Source organism: Entelurus aequoreus, linkage group LG12 (genome assembly GCF_033978785.1).
Source record: "Entelurus aequoreus isolate RoL-2023_Sb linkage group LG12, RoL_Eaeq_v1.1, whole genome shotgun sequence".
NCBI lineage: Eukaryota > Metazoa > Chordata > Actinopteri > Syngnathiformes > Syngnathidae > Entelurus > Entelurus aequoreus.
Genome location: NC_084742.1, coordinates 38,124,692 through 38,144,491, shown reverse-complemented (window position 1 = coordinate 38,144,491; position 19,800 = coordinate 38,124,692). Strand labels below are relative to the sequence as shown.

The following is a 19,800-nucleotide window of genomic DNA, read 5'->3' as shown; positions in this document are numbered from 1 at the left end:
TCTCACGTTCCTCATCCACAAATCTTTCATCCTGGCTCAAATTAATGAGGTAATCGTTGCTTTCTCTGTCCGAATCGCTCCCTGGTGTACAGTAATTTGTAAGTCATTCTAGTTAATGCAATATTAAAAAGCACAAATAGAGAACTCTGTAGGATCCCCTTTTTTTGTAATATAGTTGTTAAAGTCATACTGGTTTGATATCTTGTTTTGTGCAGTGCCTTATTTATATTGTATTTTTAATTTATTTTATGCAACTTGTTGACACGTTTTATTTTGTGTTTATGTATGTAAAAAATATTGTATTTCATATATTAATTTTTTGTATTAATTTATTTATCCATATTTTTTTTAATCTTGTTAACTATTCTGATTGTTAATTTGCTTTCTTTAAGTAAAAAAAAAGATCAAAGACAAAGCTATGCGGTTTCTTGTGAGTATATACACTTCACTGTCGATGTGGGGGGGCGCCACCTAAAATCTTGCCTAGAGCGCCAGATTGGTTTTCAGTAGGCCTTTAATAACATTTTGAACTAATCCTGAGTTTATTTAGTTTTTAGTACAGATGCTATAAAACTGGCAGGTTCAGAAACAAATGTAAAAAAATTTGATATTAATCGAGATCGGATGACTGTGAAGCGTTTTTTGCCATAATGCCCAGTCCTAGTGCCAACTATATATAATCTGTACTGTTTGGTGAAAATGAGAATGGAGATTGTTTAGAATGGTGGTCATGATATTGCAGGAGTGGGATTGACTCATCCATCAACCATCTATCAGAGCAGAAAGGTAAAGCAGGGCCACCAGTCAATCCAAAGCACTAGCTGCAGGCTACGACAATGCACGGAGGAAAACACACAAAAGTAGGCCGAGATCGGTACAAGGCGCCAGGGAGGGCTGCTGCGAATTGCAAATGATGCGACGTGAATGCTGATGTGCAGACACAACGAGGAAAGACAGGAAGATACACAATTTCTTTGTTTTCAACGGTTCCTGGTTTGTATAATAGAAAACAGACACTATTGCAACCCACTTTAAATGCTTGTTCGTACGCCCTTGGTCTGTTGTCAACAAATGCAACCTATGTGCATCCCAAATCAGTAGGCAGAGCTTATGAGCAAAATAATAAAACTACTTTTACGCTATGTTATCGCTGCATTGATATAGCAAGCTTCTAATTGGCACAATTCTTTCACTTGCATTCTTTTTTAAAGTAGATCCTAAAAAATAGCAAAATATTATTTTCATATGGAGGATTTCTGACTCATGTTTTTGCAGTCGGTCCTATTAACAGCAGTGCTCCTGCCATCTAGAACTGTGAAGTGCTTTTTGCAGTAGGTCCCACAAAATACATCTTAAAGGGGCCCTATTAAATAAAACCACCTTTTTTTTACCATTTGGTACCCGCTGTTGTGTATGTGGGATCTGCAATTTGAAATCAAACCGTAAAGGCATTGAAATAATGAAATTATGAAATAGTTTTTCCGACCTTCATACTTTCTCTAAATGAGCCATTTGGAATTTGCTACAAGTGTGACATCAGCGGATTATCCATATATGGTAAAAAATGTACCCAGAGTGCCTTGCGCGCACCCGCCATTTTATTATTTTCTATTCTATTCTTTTCTCTATCCCAGGGGTCGGCAAACCAAAATGTTGAAAGAGGACCAAAAATACAAACAAAAATCCTTCTGGAGCTGCAAAAAATTAAAAGCCGTATATAAGTCTTATATTGAAAGTAACACATGATGTAAGTGTTTATATTAGCTATTAACTATCAAAATGACTATGTTTCGCAGGCTGATGCAAATCTTTGTTGATAGAAATGTTGAAATGTAATAATTATTCTACCAATTTTTGTAACATTGGAAAACATTAGTAAAATGGAGGCTTCTCAGAGGGTGAGATAACTCCTGGAAATGACTGGCTTAGAATGGCCAAAATTATAGATGTGTGTGTCCAAGTTAAAGGAAACGGCAGGCTGTCTTCTAGTGGATTTATTACAATCTTTGGCAAGCTTGGTAACGTTTGCTGTGGTCTGGAACAACATGTCACACAAACAACTATCAGACATGCAGCCAATGTTACATACAGATAATGTGTCATGATACATGCAAATATAAATTAAATACACCGAGGACATAAGTAAAGGGAATTAAATGAGCTCAAATATACCTACAAACGAGGCATAATGATGAAATATGTGCATACAGCTAGCCTAAATAGCCTGTTAGCATTGTTTAGCTTGCAGTCATGCAATAACATCAACAAAACTCACCTTTGTGCAGTCACACACAGCATAAAACGTTTGTTGGACAAAATGAGACAAAGGAGTGGCATAAAATATGTCTTACCGTGGCAGCGTCGGAGAAAGTTGTACACGTAAACAAACTACCGTGCGTTCAAGGACCGCCGAAATTAGTAGGACAAAACGGCGCTCGCCAAATCCTCTCATCATTGAAGCATGTTTAATATAAACAGTGTGATTTCTAACAATTAGGATTGTTTGTGTCATGTTTGCTCTCTTACGGAAACAATATTAAAACAAAAAATTAATTTGTTCTACCATCTTTTTAATTTTACGACATTTTTGAAAAAGCTCCAGGGAGCCACTAGGGTGGCGCTAAAGAGCCGCATGCGGCTCGAGATCCGCGAGTTGCCGACAATTCTTGTTGTGGGGTGGATTAGGTCTTCGATGCCATTTCTAAAACAAAGTAACTTATAGTTTGAACCTATATCTATCAGTAGATTTCATATGGAAGCACTAAAAACTACAACAAAGTGGGCGTGGAGAAGACGTCGTCAAAGTGGAGGCACGTAAATATTTCCTGTCCATAAAACGGCGCGTTCTGAATAGACGGTGAGAAAGGGGCATAAAATATCATCTATGCAATGTTTTAAACAAATGACCATCACTACTGTCACACCGTGGTGAGGGAAGTCCTGTTTTGGGGTTGTCTGGCACATTTCCTGTTTTATTTTGAAAGTTCTAATCCTCCTCTCGTTTCAGGCCACTTGCCCTTCCTCCTGTGTCACTGGTCTGATGTCTCTCCTGATTGCCTGATTGTGTCCACCTGTGTCACCCTCCCTCATGTGTATATAGTCCTCGTCTTCCCCTGTCTTGTTGCCAGAGTATATCGTCTCGCTACGTACCTCCAGCCTTGTCCACAGCCTTGTTCACAGCCATCAACCAAGTTTGTTAAGTATTGTCTCGCTTTGTTTATGGATTCCTTTGTTCCCTCTGAGAGAGTGATTTTCTTTTGCTAAAGTTTTTGGTCAAGTCTTTTGTATCAATTTTCATAGTGCCTTGTCTTCCTTTTTTTTTCCTCCTTCTGGAGCGCTTTTAGTTTTCAGGCCTCGCAAATACTTTATACATACTTTCTGTTTATAGCGTCTCAACCTTTTAGCATGAGATAATTTCCTTTTTGTAGATCATTATAGATTGTTGGTTTTTTTTTGTGTATTCGACTCATATAACTTTTTGGCTATTGCCGGTTCCTCCTTATGGAGTGATTTTCTGTTTATTGCCTTATGTCCTATGCTAATACCCTATAGGTGCTTGAATATATCTTAGATAGATTTTGTAGCCACTTTCTTTAATCACTCTGTCCTAGAGATAGCAAGGAATTATTTAAATAAAGGTCTGAGTCAATTGTCACTCCTCTGCATCTGAGTCCTCATTTACGCCAAGTCTTAACAGTATACTCTGGCCAGTATGGACTCAGCAGAGGCAAAACAACTGACGGAAATCCTGCACACCCAGGAATCACGGCTCGCCCGACAGGAGGCGTTTCAGACGGCGATGGCAGCAAACATGGGTCACCTTTCCTCCCAGCTACAAGGACTACTTGAGCAGCTTGCTCGACCGATTCCGGCGACCCATCCCCCCACGCCACCCGCTGCCCCCACTGTGTCTTCACCTCCTTCCGGAGCCGGCTGCGAGCTGGCCCCTCCGGCGCCATATGCTGGCGCTCCTGGTTTGTGCAAAACTTTTTTGATAGACTGTGCTATTCATTTTGAACTGATGCCCCATGCATTCCCCACTGAACGTTCCAAGATTGCTTTCATGATTTCTCATCTTACGGATAGAGCTAAGGCGTGGGCTTCTGCCGAATGGGGGCGGAACTCTTCACTCTGCCACTCCTTCACAGACTTTCAAGCTGCGCTAACCAGGACTTTTGACCCGGTGACCTCTAACAGAGAAAAGGCACAAGAACTAAGCAGTTTAAAGCAGGGCACCGGGCCCGTGTGTGACTACGCCATTGGCTTCCGCACGCTGGCAGCAGAAAGCGGGTGGGACGACACGGCTCTTTACGACGTCTTTTTGAAAGGGCTCAGTGCGTACATACAGGACCTCCTCGTTCCTCTGGACCTACCCGACAATCTAGATGCCCTCATCGAGCTTGCCATCAGGACGGACAATCGACGGGCCCAGCTCAAACGACAGCGAGATGGAGGATCGGAAGCTGCAGAAAGAACCACCCATCCTTTAGCACCTAACCGGTCGACGACTCGGCGCTCACCCCTGGAGCTACATCCTCACTTACGCACCAACCAGGAGGGGGAGCCCATGCAGCTGGGGAGAGCCCGACTGACGCCAGAGGAGCGACGCAAGCGGCTGATGGAGGGGAGATGTTTTTACTGTGGAGAGGGCGGCCATCTTGTCGTTTCATGTCCAACCAAGAGATCCCAGGCGGTGAGTCACATTCCGGCTGTTCCTCAGAGGCCACGCACTCATACCAAGATCACGTTAACAAATCACACAGTCACATCGCTTGAGGCGTTAATAGACTCTGGGGCAGATGAGAGTCTGATGGACTGGGGTTTAGCTAGGAGACTAGGACTCAAGTCAGAACCACTAGTTAAACCCATTAAGGCCAGGTCTCTGAATGGTAAGGAGCTTTTCACCATCACACACATCTGTGAACCTGTCCAAATGAACATTGACGGCCATCAGGAACAAATTTGTCCATATTTGATTAATTCTCCTTCTCATCCGTTGATCTTGGGGTATCCATGGCTGTACCAGCATAACCCTCGTGTGGACTGGAAGACAGGGAAGATCAGTGAATGGGGAAGGGAATGTACCCAGAACTGTAATTTTTCTACTATCCAGAAAGAAAGTGTCAAAGAAATTAATCTTTTTTCTGCTAAACCTGTCACAGACTCAGAATTTCCGGACCTGAATTCTGTCCCCCCCTGTTATCACCATCTACGACAAGTCTTCAGCAAGACAAAGGCCCTGTCACTGCCACCCCACCGTTCCTACGACTGTGCCATTGATCTACTCCCCGGGGCCACAATTCCCAAAGGGCGTCTGTACTCCGTCTCGGGTCCAGAAAAAGCTGCTATGAACGATTACATCTCGGCATCACTGGAATCCGGCCTGATTCGCCCGTCATCATCGCCAGCAGGAGCAGGGTTCTTCTTTGTGAAGAAGAAAGACGGGTCGTTAAGGCCCTGCATCGATTACAGCCCCCTGAATGACATTACCATCAAGAACCGTTACCCTCTTCCCCTCATGTCTTCTGTCTTCGACCAACTCCAACAGGCTAAAATATTCACCAAGCTGGACCTACGCAACGCTTACCATCTGGTCCGAATAAGAGAGGGAGACGAGTGGAAGACCGGATTCAACACACCCAATGGTCACTATGAATACAGGGTCATGCCTTTTGGTCTCACCAATGCCCCGGCCGTGTTCCAAGCCATGATCAACGAAGTACTAAGAGACTTTCTGGACCATTTTGTCTATGTTTATCTTGATGATATATTGATTTATTCACCTGACAGTGACACTCACCAAGACCATGTAAATCAGGTTTTAAAGAGACTCCTAGACAATGATCTATATGTTAAAGCTGAAAAGAGTGTTTTTCATGCCGACACTGTTTCCTTCCTGGGCTTCATTGTAGCCCCTGGAAGAGTGCAGATGGATCCGGCTAAAGTTAGCGCTGTGGCCGATTGGCCGACACCTGACAGCCGCAAGAAAGTTCAGCAATTCTTGGGATTTGCTAACTTTTACAGGCGGTTTGTCAGAAACTTCAGCGCAATAGCTGCTCCTCTCCATGCTCTTACCTCCACCCAGGTGCGGTTCCACTGGTCTCCAGAGGCAGAGAGGGCATTCCAGATGCTCAAGCACCGCTTCACCTCAGCGCCCATCCTCACCATTCCGGACCCACAGCGCCAGTTCGTCGTGGAGGTGGACGCTTCTAATGAAGGAGTTGGAGCAGTGCTGTCTCAACGCTCTCAGCAGGACGGGAAGATGCATCCCTGTGCCTTTCTGTCGCGGCGGCTGTCCAAAGCTGAAAGAAACTATGATGTCGGCAATCGGGAGTTGCTGGCGGTGAAGCTCGCCTTGGAGGAATGGAGGCATTGGCTCGAGGGGGCCGAACACCCATTCATTGTCTGGACAGATCACAAGAACTTAGAATACATAAAGAAGGCTAAGAGACTCAATTCTCGCCAGGCCAGGTGGGCGCTTTTTTTTAATCGCTTTTCTTTCTCGCTCTCCTACAGGCCGGGGTCCCGCAACGTCAAGCCAGACGCCTTGTCACGATTATTCGACCCCGAGCCTGAGGCCAAGCAACCTGAGACCATCCTTCCACTGAACTGTGTGGTAGGAGCGGTAACTTGGCCAATAGAAACTGAGGTAAAGCAAGCTAACGGTGTGGCCCCGCCACCTAGGGGTTGTCCTGTTAATCGATTGTTTGTCCCCACTGAGCTGCGTCCCCGGGTGGTTCATTGGGCTCACACCTCGCTGCTTTCGTGTCATCCGGGAGTTAAAAGAACCATGTTTGTGATCTCCCGGCGGTTCTGGTAGCCAGCCATGGAGACAGAGGTCCGAGAGTATGTAGAGGCCTGTTCGGTCTGTGCCAGGAACAAGACGTCTTCCAGGTCTCACATGGGACTTCTTCAGCCGCTCCCCATCCCCTCCAGACCGTGGTCAGACATCTCGATGGACTTCGTTACAGGCCTCCCGGTCTCACAAGGTAACACCACCGTCCTCACTGTAGTCGACAGATTCTCCAAAATGGTCAGATTCGTCGCTATGCCTAAATTACCATCCGCCAAGGAGACGGCAGAGACTATGATGACTAATGTATTCCGAGTTCATGGATTTCCCAAAGACATTGTTACAGACCGGGGACCTCAGTTTGCATCACGGTTCTGGAGGGAGTTCTGCCGACTCATTGGAGCCAAGGCCAGCCTGACATCAGGATATCATCCGGAAGCCAACGGCCAGACCGAACGACTTAATCAGCAGCTGGAAACCGGCCTCCGGTGCTTGGTCTGCCAGAACCCCTCCACATGGAGCAAACACCTGGTCTGGGTAGAGTATGCGCACAATTCACTGCCTACATCAGCCACCGGCCTCTCTCCCTTTCATTGTGCCTTAGGGTACCAGCCCCCTCTCTTCCCAGAGAATGAGTCAGAAGTGTCTGTTCCCTCCGCCCATGCCATGGTCCGACGTTGTCGCCGCATTTGGGCAGCCGCCCGTCAAGTATTGTCTAGACAACAAGATCGGATGAAGAGAGCGGCAGACCGCAAGAGACGACCTGCGCCTGCATACGAACCCGGTCAGAGAGTCTGGCTTTCAGCCAAGAACTTACACCTCAAGGTCACATCTAGGAAACTGGCACCACGCTTTGTAGGTCCATTCCCAATTACCAAGCTCGTCGGACCTGCAGCGGTTCGGCTTCGTCTGCCTCGATCCCTCCGCGTCCATCCCACCTTCCACGTCAGTCAGGTCAAACCAGCCAAAGAAAGCACCATGGTCCCAGCCACCACGTCCCCTCCACCACCCGAAGTAATTGAAGGTGGACCAGTATACAAGGTTAAACGCTTGTTGGCAGTGCGCAACCGGGGTCGGGGCAGACAATTCCTGGTGGATTGGGAAGGATACGGACCTGAAGAGAGACAGTGGGTTCCTTCCCGCCACATTGTCGACCCCACTCTCATCAGGGACTTCTACAGAGACCACCCCGAACAGTCTGGGCCGTCCGGAGTCGGCCATAGAGGGGGGGGTACTGTCACACCGTGGTGAGGGAAGTCCTGTTTTGGGGTTGTCTGGCACATTTCCTGTTTTATTTTGAAAGTTCTAATCCTCCTCTCGTTTCAGGCCACTTGCCCTTCCTCCTGTGTCACTGGTCTGATGTCTCTCCTGATTGCCTGATTGTGTCCACCTGTGTCACCCTCCCTCATGTGTATATAGTCCTCGTCTTCCCCTGTCTTGTTGCCAGAGTATATCGTCTCGCTACGTACCTCCAGCCTTGTCCACAGCCTTGTTCACAGCCATCAACCAAGTTTGTTAAGTATTGTCTCGCTTTGTTTATGGATTCCTTTTTTCCCTCTGAGAGAGTGATTTTCTTTTGCTAAAGTTTTTGGTCAAGTCTTTTGTATCAATTTTCATAGTGCCTTGTCTTCCTTTTTTTTTCCTCCTTCTGGAGCGCTTTTAGTTTTCAGGCCTCGCAAATACTTTATACATACTTTCTGTTTATAGCGTCTCAACCTTTTAGCATGAGATAATTTCCTTTTTGTAGATCATTATAGATTGTTGGTTTTTTTTTGTGTATTCGACTCATATAACTTTTTGGCTATTGCCGGTTCCTCCTTATGGAGTGATTTTCTGTTTATTGCCTTATGTCCTATGCTAATACCCTATAGGTGCTTGAATATATCTTAGATAGATTTTGTAGCCACTTTCTTTAATCACTCTGTCCTAGAGATAGCAAGGAATTATTTAAATAAAGGTCTGAGTCAATTGTCACTCCTCTGCATCTGAGTCCTCATTTACGCCAAGTCTTAACAACTACATGTTATGTAGACCATAAGGAAGTGTTTTAAATGTAAAAAAAAAAAAAATAATCATAATATGACCCCTTTAGACTTCATGCAATAGATGATATCTCTTTTATACATGGAAAATGTGACACAATATTATTTTTTTTTGTACAAAGCTTGGATTTTGACCAAGGAGGCTGAATTATGCATGCATGGCAATGTGAAAACATGCAGTGTCATAAGAGCTACAATTAAAAAGACAGCATTCTCTGAATATATGCATTATTTATATGTACACTGATTATTTAAGGCCAAACAATCAAAGCCTTGCAGCTCTGCACGACCGGTAAGGCCAAACGAAGACAACGCCAGTGAGCTTGACTGCTAATAGATGTGTGCCTTATTTTATAATCTGATTATTTTCCTTGGTTTTAATACCACAAAATATTTTTGTTGCTGTTTTTTGAACTTTTTTTTTTTTTTCAGATTGAGAATATGCAATATATTTTTATTGTCTAGGCATGGTACTAAACAAATAAAAAGAGGATCGCGTTTAAGGAACCGGCTGTTTTGCTCAAGGGGGAAATGTTAGCTTTTATAGTATGGACAACAGATTGTTTTGAAAGAAGTTTGTGGCATAAACAAGTCAGGAGTGTGTACCTTGAGGGAAGATGTAAGGCAACATATAAAAACAAAAATATCAAAGTAAAACGCAGTAATTTACACACGTTGTTTTAAAATATCCTCTAGAAATGTAAGGCCATGTAAATATAATATGTATATATATATATTTATGTATATATGTACACTACCGTTCAAAAGTTTGGGGTCACATTGAAATGTCCTTACTTTTGAAAGAAAAGCACTGTACTTTTCAATGAAGATAACTTTAAACTAGTCTTAACTTTAAAGAAATACACTCTATACATTGCTAATGTGGTAAATGACTCTTCTAGCTGCAAATGTCTGTTCTAATGGTACAATGTGTTTGCTCATTGGCTCAGAAGGCTAATTGATGATTAGAAAACCCTTGTGCAATCATGTTCACACATCTGAAAACGGTTTAGCTCGTTACAGAAGCTACAAAACTGACCTTCCTTTGAGCAGATTGAGTTTCTGGAGCATCACATTTGTGGGGTCAATTAAAAGCTCAAAATGGCCAGAAAAAGAGAACTTTCCTCTGAAACTCGACAGTCTATTCTTGTTCTTAGAAATGAAGGCTATTCCACAAAATTGTTTGGGTGACCCCAAACTTTTGAACGGTAGTGTGTATATATATATATATATATATATATATATATATATATATATATATATATATATATATATATATATATATATATATATATATAAAAATGCCAAATAACCCTGTTTTTTTGTAAGGTCACTCAGCATTTTAATGTTGACTTAATTTGACCTTTAAATGTTTGAACCCGCATGCTAACTGTTCGATGTGTAACAACTTTTTGTACAACTCTCTAACAAGGAGCTGAACAGCAAACATACAGTTGCGGTCAAAGGTTTACATACACTTCTGACGGACATAATGTCATGGCTGTCTTGAGTTTCCAATAATTTCTACAACTCTTATTTCCTGTCACATATTCAGTAGACCCATAATAAATTCATAAAAGAACTCAACTTCATGAATGTTTTTCGTGACAAACAAGTATGTGCTCCAATCACTCTATCACAAAAAAATAAGAGTTGTAGAAATTATTGGAAACTCAAGACAGCCATGACATTATGTTTTTTACAAGTGTATGTCAACTTTTGACCACGACTGTATGTGCTACATTTCCCACTTCAAATACAATTGCTATTTAAACAGTTACTTTCGTCATGCTTCCCGTGAAAGATTTCATTCATCCAAGTCTTTGTATTCTCGGGGCATTGAATCAATCACAATTGAACTGTTCAGCTCGTCTTCGAAAACGTTTTGTTTTGCCTCTCATTTAAGAAGGCTTCATCGGTTCATGCTAACAGACTAGATAGGACAGATCCGTTCAGAGCGGCCGGTGCCAGATCCAAAGTATTTATCCTCTCCAGGAGGGAGAATGCGCCGACAGGAATGGTTTCGCGGCATTGTGGTGAAAAATGACAGTTGTTAAGGTCCAAAGAAGATAAACCTCTGCCAGTACAACAGCAGTCATTAGGATGGAGTCAACATCGTGAGCAATCAATTCAGTTGTAAAAATAGTCAAGGGGGTACCTGAAACCAAAAGTCCTCATGTCCTGTAGTTTTTTATTTGAGGCTGGAACGTTTCATCACTTAGAAAGGGTAGAAAACAGAGGTTAAATGCTTTGGGATTCGGCAAACTAAATTTCACCAGAAAGCCAAAGAACGTTTTAGTAAATATTGTTGCAAAAAATTATGTATAATTTGAAGTGAATATCCAGGTATCACTGTATGTTAGTAATAGGGTTGTACAATATACCGGTATAAGTATAGTACCGCGATACTAATGAATCATTTTCGGTACTATACCGCCTCTGAAAAGTATCGGTCCGCCACCCCGCCATCGTCAAGTCATGTCATTGCTGGGTTTACGAGCAGATGAGCATGTTCGGCAGCGCACAATCACAGAGTACTTACAAGGAGACACAGTGTGTAGACAGAAAAGGGAGAACGGATGCATTTTGGCTTAAACACTAACGATAAAGGTGAAGCTATAACACTGAAACGCCCTTAGGAAGAGGTGCTTTAAGACTTGGCTAGCTAGCTAGCGGCTAAAGTCCAGCCCCAGTCGGCAGTGTTTTATCTACTAATCCTCGCCTCCATGGCGACAAATAAAGTACGTTTCTTACAACTATCATCCCTGCAGGACAAGGAATAGCTAAACATGCTTCACTACACACCGTAGCTCACCGGCGGCAAAATGTAAACAAACGCCATTGGTGGATCTACAGCTAACATCCACTGTAATGATACCAAGTACAGGAGCGTATCTAGTCGATACTAGTATGATTACGTCAATATTTTTTGGCATCACAACATCTTCTTTATTTTTTTTTAAATGTATATAATGTTTATAAACTCAGAAAATATTTCCCTGGACACATGAGGACTTTGAATATGACCAATGTATGCTCCTGTAACGACTTGGTATCGGATTGATACCCAAATGTGTGGTATCATCCAAAACTAATGTAAAGTATCCAAACAACAGAAGAAAAAGTGATTATTACATTTTAACAGAAATGTAGATAGAACATGTTAAGAGAGAAAGTAAGCAGATATTAACAGTAAATGAACAAGTAGATTAATAATTCATTTTCTACCACTTGTCCTTAATAATGTTGACAAAATAATAGAATGGAAAATGACACAATATAGGTAGGCAGGTAGGTAGGTAGGTCTTTATTGGCCTTGCACAAGTACAACAGAACTTTTTTTTCAGCACAAACCCGCTCATGATTAGACAAACAAACAGTGTACAGGGTTACAGAACAGGAACGCTGATGGGTCGCCACAAGGCGCCCCGTAAAAGATGGGGAAAAAGGTAAAACGCTCTGGAAGGATGAGTAAAAAAAAAAGTGGAGTGGGAAAAAACCTCTATAGCAAAGCACATATACATATTACAACGTACATCTTGAGATATCTAGCAACCGAGGGGAGAGAGTGCGAGGCCATGATGGTTGGCCGCAGCTCTCAGGCGCTGACCATCCATTCATCACCCCTATGGGATTTGCGTCGAGGGCGTTGGGTTGGGGGGGTGGGGTATGTATGTGTGGCGTATACTTTTGTGGTTGCATGTGTGTGTGTAAGCCCGTAGTGTGTCTCTTTTCCGCGGCCTTGATCTTGTGCAGTTTCTAGTCCAAAGTCAACAACAACAGGTGTGTGTCCATGAGAGACAAGAAGGGAGTTGGTTGTGTCTTCTCCGCACTGTCCTTCGGGAGAGTCTCGACGCCAGGGAAACAATCCAACTTAGAATGTTTTGTATGCGAGTGAAAATGAAATGTGCTTTTCACTCTAAATTGTCTATGACTGGTCCTCAAACCTGCGGGGCAGACAGTCCGATGTGATCCAAAATCACAAGAGTGTCCACAGTTGTTCCCGCATCCTCCAATCATTTGTGGCAGCTTTGGGCTACTTTGAAGACTGCCAGCAACTTCCAATTTGTGGACAAACCAGAGCAACGCTTACTCCAATCAGCAGATGTCCTGTGGTCATAATTCCGAATAGGTAGATATCTTCACGTCCTCGACAGAAAAGGGTCGCCAGGCACGCGGCACTCCTTCTCCTAAGAGTCCGTCGCGTGTCCAGCAACAACCACTTCGTCATGACAAACAGGTTCCCCCAAACCCAAGATCTTGTCAATTCCGTTGAGGCCAGTTAAATAGTTATAATGTTTAGATTTGGAGAGCAGTGCAAAAAGAGGCAACAAGAAGGTTAAGACAAGACAAAGAAGCAAGCAGGAGAGATAAGGGAGAGGGAAGGGGAGCGTCCGCCCTCGATGAGTGCCAGAGAGAAAAATAGAATTAAAAAATATATATATATATATATTATTATGTTACTGCATATGTCAGCAGACTAATTAAGACCCTTTGTTTGCTTACTTACTAATAAAAGACAAGTTGTCTTGTATGTTCACTACTTTGTTTAAGGACAAACTTGCAATAAGAAACATATGTTTAATGTACCCTAAGATTTTTTGTTAAAATAAAGCCAATAATGCAATTTTTTGTGGTGCCCTTTATTTAGAAAAGTACCAAAAAGTATGGAAATAATTTTGGTATCGGGACAACTCTGTATGTAACAACCACCAACAGCCATGCTTTTGAAGCTTCTAAGGAGGATCATCAGTTAAATTTTTAAAGCTGTTTTCCCTCATTTGCTCCCCACTCTATGATAGGGAATTGTAGAGTAGCTCGGCTGCATTTGCCTCTCATTTAAAAACACACGTGTGCCCGCTAAGTGGCCTTAACTGGCCACCCCTCCAAAAACTTCTCATTTGCAGGGATCACGCATCAGCTACTTAAGAAGAAAATCAGGGCAAAGCATCGCAGTATCAAAGAGGCTGACATTTACTGGGAATGTAGTCCTGCGTGTGTGTGTGTGTGTGTGTGTGTGTGTGTGTGTGTGTGTGTGTGTGTGTGTGTGTGTGTGTGTGTGTGTGTCCTTTTAGCATCTACTACTTCATTCTGAACATGGAGCGTCTTTGGTTTAAAGTCAGCCGTACGAGAATGCCGCCTGGGTGAGGAGTCAAAGTGAGACTGAAAAGTGGCGGCGCCATGAAAGATTGAATGCTCGGCGAGACTCCGTGTTCCAAATAGCAGGGAAAGAGACAGGGAAGGAAGAAGGGTAGTCTGGTAGACAAAAGGGTATATGTTGCTGGTCTGGAGCCTAAATAATATGGAAAACTCTCAAATATGAATGAATACCAGTGAAACTGGCCTGGCTAACGAAGCCAAAGGTATGCCGTTTTTTTCCCGGACTATAGAGCCCACGGTATATAAGCCGCACCCACTACATTTTAGAAACAAATAAATAGTTTTCCATGTATTAGCCGCACCTGACCGTAAACTGATATACAAAGATTTTGTAAATATTTATTTACTTACCCTAGTTGTTTCCAAATGGTGCCTGTACACGGCAGTAAAACGGCTGATCAAACAAAACAGAAGTCAACGCCATGGACTTACTAGCTGCGGAAGCTAGCTTTCCTACCAGCTAAACAGACTCGATAACTCCACGGGGAAGTTTTGGTGAATTTACGAAGGAATTTGGTGAAACTGGAACTATACAAAAAGAATGCCATTGTAAGTTAATGCTACTAAGACAGACTACTCGCAAATGTGTTAACATGTTAGCTCATGCTAACAATGCTAGCACGTACACATATGCATGAAAACACTCCTACAGATATCAAACATGGGCCGGTTTCGTAAGCATGAATAGTTTTAGTTGTATTGTAAAACTTACAAACATCGTTTGGAGTGATGACTGAAGAAGAAGAAGCATTTAAGTTCCATCTTAATGCTCATTTGTACACGCTAGCTTTTAAATAGACCCCCCTTTTAGACCAGTTGATCTGCCGTCTCTTTTTCTGCTCTGCCCCCCTCTCCTGCGTGGAGAGGTTATTAGATGACCACAGATGACGCGCTAGCTGTTCAAAGTCGGGACCCAGGGTGGACCACTCATCTGTGCATCAGTTGCGGACGTCTCTGCGCTGTTGACTTGTCTCCACTCAAGATGATCCCCTGCTGGCCCCACTATGGACTGAACTCTCACACTAATACCTAGATCCACTCGACGTCCATTGCACCGGTCGCCCGGGAAGGGTGGTCCCCACATCTGCGGTCCCCTCCAAGGTTTTTCATTGTATCCCTTTGGGTTGAGTTTTTTCTTGCCCTGATGTGGGATCTGAGACACTTGTGATTAAGGGCTTTATAAATACACTTTGATTGATTGAAGAATCCATATGGGTAGAAACTAAATGACGGAACGGCACTTGTCTTTCCGGTTCAAAGCATTTAACATAAATAAATACCGTAGACGTTCTCCCTGCAGCACCTGCAGTGAGCAAACTCGTCCAAGCGGCACTGCTGCTGCCCACTGCTCCCCTCACCTCCCAGGGGGTGAACAAGGGGATGGGTCAAATGCAGAGGACACATTTTACCACACCTAGTGTGTGTGTGACAAAAAGAAAAAAGGAGAAAGATATGGGGCCATAGCACAAACAATAACACACCTGCTTAGTGTCTTTGTCTGTGTATTATTAAAACTATTTGCATTGGTGAAGACAAAGCCATAAATTAGCCGCACCGTTTTTGGAGCCGCAAGGATCAAAGCGTAGGGGGAAAAAAGGAGCAGCTTATAGCTGTCAGAAGTGCTACTGACAGTTTGGTTATGTTTTGGTTTTCCTGTGTTTAGAATCACTTCCTGTCCCGGTGCTCTTGTTTTGTCAGTGTTTCCTGTTTGGTCCCTGTGTTTTACAGCACCTTTACTTTTTTTTCCCCTGTCCTGTCAGCACACCTGTTCATTGTTTAATTAGTTGTATTTAGTTCCACCTGGGTCTTTCCTTCTTTGTTGGATCATTCCTGCTCTTCCTTTTGAGATGCTTGGTGTGCTGTTTTGGGTTCCACGCCTCTTTGTGAGTAATAAATTGTGTTTTATTTGCATTCCGCCTGCCGTTCTCTGCATCCTTGGGGTCACGGCGAAGCAACGCTCAACCTGACCATGACAATAGCCTGAAATATACGGTACATAAAAGAATGCTGTATAGGCTACAGTGATGTTCTTGAATATTTTTGCATTTTTTTCCTCAACATATTTTTTAAGAACAAGAAACTGCCATTTACAAATGGTGACCTTTTACTTCACAGACGTTAAAAAATCTTCCAAATATGTTCCACTCTACACCCCCAAAATATTAGGGGAAAAAAGTTCCTTCTATTCATTTTAAGTTAATTTTATAAATTGTAAGTACATTTTTTGGAATAATGTTCATTCCTGAAAGTCATAAATAAGGTTAACATATTTGATGTCACTTTCATTTTCTGTATTGCTGTCACACCCTGAAATCCCATTAATTTGGTCCATCCAGTCAGGGTTGTTTGGCTCTAATTTAGGCTTTAAAATACTGACCAAAAGTATTTTTATTTGGTGCAAATGAAAAGTCAATCAGGCAATTTATAACCTGCAGAAAACAGTGTGTTCCCTCTCACAAAGCCTATAAAAACAGGTATTGTTCTCGGTCACTGTTCTGCATGAACATCAGCAACACCAAATATGTCGACAAGGCAATTTTTTTCAAATGTGAAACTGCAAATAAAAAAGCCAGCGTTTTATCCATGTCTCTGTTCTGCAAAAACATCAACAATAGTGTAGAAAGTCTACGATTTAATTTCCCTCCCATTTTCACAGGGCCTATAAAAGCAGTCTTTTTTACCAAATGGACTGACCTCATTCACAAGACTCTTCCTGTTGTCAAAAAAAAGCCGGGTGGTCACTCCAAGTGTGAATCATGCCCTACTTGGACTCGCTCTGTTGGGAACTAAGACAAGGCCTTCTAATGGATAGGCTTGTTCTGTGTGGATGGGGACCTTTGCACTCATATGGACCTGCTGGACATTGCCTGTCAGAATTCCTATTATTATTCCAAGATTGGATTCTTGTGGTTTACAATTGAGCCTTAGGGGATCCCACAAATACTGTGGATATAATCTTTATTCTTTCACAGTTTTTGTCAGTGGATATGGTTTGTGTATCAAGAGCATCGATGGGAACCGGGACTTATATTCCAATACTCCTGGAACAGCCCACATTTTTCAACGTCGATTCCTACTTCCAATGCTCAGTCCGGCGACCGGAAGAATTATCTACACAAAGGAGGCTAGCAGCTAACTATATCTCCATACAGCGTGTGTAGCCGCTCCCCTTAGTCAATAATCCTCCATTGCGGCAAATACACTGCAGTTTTTAAAATATTATAATCACTAAAGGACGAGGCTAAACATGATACACACAGAGGAAGAGCAATGCAGGCTCAGGCAGGGTAATAGGATAGGAAAAGATAGACTTTTTTTTTTTTAATCCTACAATGGTCATCGCAGTGCAGGTAACAGAAGTAAAACGCAATGAAAAACAAAAAAATAGTAATAAATACTAAATATTGTGCAATAATTTACATAGATAAATAAATAAAAGATCAAATAAAACCAAAACACTAACATCAATATTGCACACCAAGAAAAAAAGATCCCAGTAATTACATAAGTCTGTTGTAACGTCTTATGGCTGTGGGTAGAAAGGACTGCGGTAGTGCTCCTTCTTGCACTGTGGATGTAACAGTCTAATGCTGAAGGAGCTACTCAGGGCCTTCACAGTGCTGTGCATGGGGTGAGAGGGATTGGACACTATAGATATCAACTTGGTCAGCATTCTTATGTCAGCCACCTCCTCAATGCTGTCTCGTGGGCAGCCTAGAACGGACTCGCTCTATTAATCAGTTTATTAAGTGTGTTCTTGTCTCTGACCATGCTGCAACCACCCCAGAAAACAACGTCATAGAACACAGCAGAAGCCACCATAGGATCGTAAAAGCTGCATCGCACCGACCCACACACCCCGAAGGACCTCAGTCCCTAACCCAAACACCTCAAGAGGTGTAGACGACTTTGTACTTTGTACTCCCTCCCCACATTCTCAGCACATTCTACAGAGGCACTATAGAGAGCCTACTGACCAACTTGCATCACTGTCTGGACTGGAAGTCTCTGCAGAGAGTGGTGAGGACAGCGGAAAAGATCATCAGGACTCCTCTTCCTCATATCCGGGAAATCGCAAAAAGCCGCTGCCTGACAAGGGCTCAGAAAATCAGTAGAGACTCCTCACACACCCACCATGGACTGTTCTCACTGCTGGACTCTGGAAAGAGGATCCGCAGCCTCCGTAGCGGAACCTCCAAGTTGTGTAACAGCTTCTTCCCTCAGGCCATAAGACTCTTGAACACATCATAATAATCCCCTCAATTACCACAAAAAACGTATTACTCACTGGACTATGAAGACAATATAATATACATCCATAAACATGGATGCACATGCAAAAGTGCAATATATTTATCTGTACAGTAATCTATTTATTTATATCTGCACCTTATTGCTCTTTTATCCTGCACTACAATGAGCTAATGCAACAAAATGTTGTTCTTATCTGTACTGTAAGGTTCAAATTTGAATGACAAAAAAGGAAGTCTAAGTTGTACTTCCTGTACAGAGCATTTAAATTGGGAGTCCAGTCCAGTTTATTGAGGTGAAAACCCAGGTATTTGAGTCCACTATTTCTATATCTGATACCTGGATGTTCACCGGTGTGGGTCAATCACAAGCTATTTTGTTTTACGGGTGTTTTTAAATGCAGGTAATTACGTACACATCACTCAACGGAGCCTATGATGACTTCTCGATACTCTTGCTCGCTCCCCTCAGACAAACATCACACCACTGAGGAGTCGTCCGAGAACTTCTACAGATGGCAGCAGTTGGAGTCATACCTGAAGTCTGAGGTGTAAGGCGTGAACAGGTAAGGTGAGAACACCATCCCTTGGAGAGCCCCTGTGCTGCAAACTACCACATCGTACTGCGGCCTCTCGATGAGGTAGTTAATGATCCAAGCAGCCAGGTGATAGTCAAATTCCGCCTCTTCCAGTTTCACCTGCAGCCGGGCTGGCTGGATGGTGTTAAAAAACATTGGAGAACATGACTCTCACCGCACTTCCTGTGGTCTCCAAGTGGGTGAAGGCCTGATGCAGCAGGTAGATGGTGTCATCCACCCCAATGCTTGGACAGTAAGCAAACTGCAAGGGGGTCCATTGCTGACACTGTTTGCGCGCGAAGGTGGCTGAGGATGATCTTCATGAGGTGGGAGGTCAGTGCAACAGGTCTGAATTGGTTCGGTTCCTTGGGATGAGGGGTTTTAGGGATTAGAACTAGACAAGACGTCTTCCAAAAAGTTGGGACTTTTTCCAGGCTGAGGCACAGGTTTAAAAATTTTGTGAACCATCACATTACCTGAGTATCCTGGAACCGATGCCACCTGGGCCTTGTAGCCTTCTTGACCTTGTTTCTTCCCAAGTCTCTCCTCTCTTGATCCATACTGATGGAATGTTGGATTGGTGATGGCTGGGTATGTTGAACTGGGCTGGTGGGTTTTGGAGGGCTGTCTGAGAGGGGTTTGTTGGGTAGGTGTGGTCCATGCTGAGTTGTGAAAGGCTCGGGCTGGTGTGGAACGGGGGTTGAATGTGAAGGTGTTGCAGTGGGGCCAGACTTAAACCTGTTGAAAAAAACATTCAGTTTGTTGCCCCACTCTTGGTCGCCAGAAGCTTGGTGGTTGGTTCACATATGTTATTTTGCTCCAGCTGTTGTTCCAGTTTTGTTTTGTTATTCATGTTGTCAGTGCTCCTAAACCTCTCTTGGTTGTGTTTCCTGTTGCTAAGAGCATGGAGCGTTATTCACGCCTGTTTCTGTTTTATGATTAGTGGTCCTTAAACATGCCTCTTTTTATACCTATGG

General features: G+C 43.1%; 1 long non-coding RNA gene across 2 annotated transcripts; it reads left to right on the top strand.

The window, feature by feature from the left end:
• The first annotated feature begins 15,743 nt into the window (after positions 1-15,743).
• On the top strand, positions 15,744-19,713 carry LOC133662834 (uncharacterized). Of its 2 annotated transcripts, none has more exons than XR_009828172.1 (3): positions 15,744-15,878; positions 18,718-18,811; positions 18,938-19,713. It is a non-coding gene; the product is annotated as an uncharacterized LOC133662834 (long non-coding RNA). The 2 variants fall into 2 exon arrangements; XR_009828173.1 differs by lacking the exon at positions 15,744-15,878 and adding an exon at positions 15,885-15,987.
• Positions 19,714-19,800: the final 87 nt, after the last annotated feature.